The sequence below is a fragment of the Zerene cesonia genome, chromosome 19 (assembly GCF_012273895.1).
Source record: "Zerene cesonia ecotype Mississippi chromosome 19, Zerene_cesonia_1.1, whole genome shotgun sequence".
In the NCBI taxonomy this organism is placed as follows: Eukaryota; Metazoa; Arthropoda; class Insecta; order Lepidoptera; family Pieridae; genus Zerene; species Zerene cesonia.
The window spans coordinates 2,677,332-2,682,224 of record NC_052120.1 but is presented as its reverse complement, the minus strand read 5'-3'; positions in this window follow the sequence as shown (position 1 = coordinate 2,682,224).

The following is a 4,893-nucleotide window of genomic DNA, read 5'->3' as shown; positions in this document are numbered from 1 at the left end:
GGAAATAACTAGAAATATTTATAATATACACTAGATAGATATTCCAACTTACTCGACGTAGGTAGTTACACTCCATTTAAAAAGTATTTTATTTGTAAACGATGTCTTTGTAATGTTCACTTTACTGCGCACTACATTAACTGAGAATTTAACCGTTTTATAATAATAAATAAAAAAAAAACATCCAAGAGCACGTCTAACTCCGAATCACAGGTTCTGTAGATACTGAAACTATATACAAAAAAAACAATTTGTTTTTTGAAATTTAAAACCTAAAAATGTTATTGAAATTGCAAGAAGTAAGGAAAATTTTATATAAAGCATTTTAATATTTTATTTTAGAGGCGCAACTTACCAGGCCCTATTTGTGTGTGTTTTGCTTAATAATTAACTTGTACCAGGCAACGTGTCCCACCCCCACAGAAGATCGGCGTGAAATAGTAACCTGAGAATGCTAATAAGTTTCGTACGACGAGTGGGGTAGTCTTTCTTCAACCTTCCTTGTCCTTTCCCTTCCTCATTTATCCCTTCATTTATCGCTCATCTTTTGAAGTCGTCTAAGATTATGGGCGTTGGGAGCACTTACTATCCCACAGTTGACCCAACGATTTGCCGACTATGACCTAAAATGGAAATGCATCCACAAACATTTAATACAAGTAGATATTCTTTAATCTACTTAACATCACACTCCACATAATAGGTAACTCTTTGCCCTCTGAGTTTGAATACATAATAGGAAATCCTATTGTGTAAAAAAATGGAACCTGTTAATAGGCATGATGTAAATAATGTACATGAAGGTTTTTTCAGTTTAATTTTGAGTAAGGAACTCTAATAACATGTTTTAAGTAATCATATGTAAACGACTGTGTAAATTTTAGGTTTAATAAAAGCAAATAATTGAAAAACAGCACTGAAACCATAATATATGCCATATGATTAATGATTAGTACAGGTGTGTGTATATACATTTCAAATAAAAGGATTCAGTATAACGTTTGTGGTGTACTATGCTCAATGGACTTTTGCACGCGCTGATTACGTTAAAACTACGTAAACATCAAAAACCATATAAAATTTCTTATTGGATTTTTTTAAACTCTATGTTTACACCCCTAACATTACGGCATATACCGATCGGCTAATATGGGCATTGCGCCTATGAAGTCAAAAGCACGTGTGCGAATGCCAAGGTGGGCTGTCAAGTTAGGGGTGTATATATAGAATTTTAAGAATAATCGAATAATGAAGAAGAAGAAGAAATTTTAAGAATACTAAGAATAATGGGTTCGGGGATTTATGAGTGTTTTTACGTAATAGTGCATCCTGTATAAGAACATGGATTTGGACATTTCTCAGAACAAGAAGCAAAGGTGTTCTTCACCGGAACCTACAGATGAATCACCCATAAAGCGTTTTGTACCAGATAACATTTCGCCGGTTAATCCATCCATCTTTGTCAACCCGTTATTGAACAACCCTATCAGACACAAGGGTGATGATGTTGGACCTTTCATTGTTCACGTATCTCGGGTAGAAAATGACCCTTCTGCTGGTCTCTCCATCCGCCTAATCAAATTGGGATCCTTCTTATACAGGCAAAAAAATAGGTAATATTCTTAAAGACCGAGTATAATCTGACGGACGCAATAAGATTTTTGATGATTTTCTGTCAGCTAACAACTTTATCTCGTCACCTGCCTTGGCCGAAGCAAAGTATAAGGCTAATGTATGGTAAGTATAAGGTTTAATGACCGATTATTGATTCACAGTGATTTAAAGTATGATATTGTAATGTAAATAAGTGAACGTTTCGTACGTATATTATAATACCGCCACATTTTTTATAACTCCGTAACTTTTTGTGCATTATATAGCCATTTACATTGAACATTATTGCGATATTATCTTTAATATTTACTTCGGTTAATATAAGAATATCTATTGGTACAGACGAACAGTTTATTAATTCTAAAACATAGCAAAAGTTTTTAATTAGCGATATTACATTTATATGCACTAAATTTAACTTTAACTGAGATATCGATAAGGTTGGAACATTTTTACAAAATGAGTTAAAGGTACAACAGTGAATAACTCTAAATGATTGCTTGGAATAATTAATTGAACCAAGAGGATAATATATTATAATCTATTACCGCCGGTGTTGTGGGGGTACTGCCGCATTTGAGAGATTTTCAATGTCAGTTTCGCTTCTGATCACCATAGGTTTATTGTTTTCTGATTTACGTATTAATATTTTTCCATCCTGGAACCTAATATATTTGTTTGGTGTTAGTTTTTGTTTGGCTTGCCATAGTAGGGTTTTATTCGCTTTAGTTAAGGCTTCGCGTAGTATAACTTTTGATTTAGCCGCTGATACTGCTGCATCACGTACCACTTGTGCTAGTATCTCTCTGCGCCTGGAAGCACGTATCCACAAATTAGTTAGATCCGCTTGTTTGAACTCCCGTTGTATGCATCCTTCTTGTCCGTTTCGTCTTTCTAGGCGCTTCATGTTAGAATTTCCTTCTTGGCTTACTTTTAAGTTTTCGTCTAACTTGCTACATAATTTATTGAGTTCTTCATTAGGAAGGTACGGATTGTTGCTAACTTCTATGACGCTGTTTAGACGTTGCAGTTCAATACAACGCATAATATGTTGTTTCAATGCATTAATTTATAGATCGAGGTGACATTTTTCGTTTTTGAGGTTAGCATATTAATTTATTTTTCTAACTCTTTTATTTGTTTATTTTGGTTTTCAACAGTTTTCGTTAATTCATCGATTTTGCCACAACAGAAGCTTAAGGAAGTTTCTATAGGCTGAAGCTCTTTCTTAAGTATTCTTTTCATTTCTAAAGTAATATCTTTTAGGAATTTATTAGTGTCTAGGATACAACTATTACCTTGGTTCCCTTCCTTCCTTCTTTCTCCTCCAGTGGTATTATAAAAGACGATTTTTTGTGAGGTGAGTTAAGTTGACATTCCTCACACGTCCACTCCAGGCTCCCGGCGTTACGTAAGGCAGAGAGTTGTTTAGAGGACATACTTGGGTAGCATGAACCATTTTTCTGCATTTGCTACATTCTAATCCAGGCGTTCTGTTTGTTAGTCCCTTATTACAATTATCACACATTGACATTGTGGGGTAGTTATTGCACGAGATATAAGTTAACACAACAAAACCGGTTAACGCAGCGGCGCGTACACGAATGATTTAATCTTAACGCAGTTTTGTAGAGTTGGTTATTGGTAACATATTTTATACAGATCGGTGCCATTTACTGGATTTGGGGCAAGAAGAAATATTTTATGATCGAATATTTTCTAATGTACCAAACTTAAAATAATTGACTGCCACTGAAATTCGTACCCATAATTAATTTGTTTTGTAATGCCTAAAAGAACTATTCATTTCCATATCTTATCAATCTCTTCCGCCGGCAACTGGTTTGACGTGAAAAGGTAATGTATTAACGTAAACACAAACTTTATTATATGCTGGTACACCGAAATTAAAATGTAAATTCAATTTAAAATTGAAATAATTTCGACAGTAATCTTAGGCATTGTTTAATAAAAATCGGACAATGATGGCCGCCGCCACAAAATGTTACATAATTTATTTTTTTTTTCAAATACAAGTTGACCGCCACCAGGAAAGGGAATCTGGGGTTTTCCAAATTTTAATCTATGACACCTTTTCGGTTGGTTTGAAAATCACAATGACGGATGGCCAACATCTATTTTTCATACCCCTAAATGAGAGTTACGCAGAAAAGCGATACGCCGGTGCCTAGTATTATATATAACTATTCGTGTAATATAAATGTGAAGAGAGGTGCAGCTTCGCGGTTCTTGGATGGTCGACAGAAGACAGTCTCGATGCGAGGGCATAAACCTTCTAACTAGCTAAAGTAAAAGATAGAAGTAACAACCACAGGGACGCTACATCTCGTCACCTCGTCATATAATACCCAGCGGGCTTATTAATGTTATTAAATATGGTTGTATTCGTAAATAAAAAACCCGAAAACAATTGTATCATTAAAATGATTTATTTTCTTAAATTTTTATACATACTTATAAAGAGTGAAATAACTATGGGAATATAATATTGTTGTTACAGAATTATGTTTGCTTGTACAATTGTACAATTGCTATAATATTCATAGGCAGTAGAAGGTATTGTATAGAATATAAGTTAATATAGTATTTATTAACATTATTTTATTATTAATGCAGTCAATCTCATAAAATATTTACAATTATCTTAAACAAGGTCGCATCATAAATGGCGGTTTGATAATTACACACAAAATATAAAATAAATATTCAGACAAGCATTATAATATAATTTAGAAGAAAGGCTCCAAGTGATCTATTTGTTATGTTTGTTTCCGGCTCATATATATTTAATACATGAAGCGGATCACTAATGCAGTTATTTCAGGCCCCTATAAGCCTATTTCACCACTAATAAGATTGCAATTCTCTTGCCTTTTACATTCATTAACTTCGTGTACTTTTTTACCGCAGGCAATTTCTTGTTTGTATTCAAATTTTCCTGTTTTAAAAAACACTTCAATTTCATGTAAAGTCCTACCTTTTGTTTCAGGGAAATATACCCACAAAAATAAGAGACTGATAGCAGTAATGAAAGCATATAAAAGAAATGTGCCAGAATATCCTAATGTTGAAAACATCGTTGATGCTAATTTTATAGATAAGAAAAAAACACCTCCTGCTAAGCTTCCAGTTACAAAAAGACTGAATTCTTTAACCCCGAGAGGATGAACCTCACCAATAAAAACCTCTAATACCGCGTTTGGACCGGCGCTTGAAACAATGTAATAGAACGCCATTAAAACCACTTTAATCCACGGA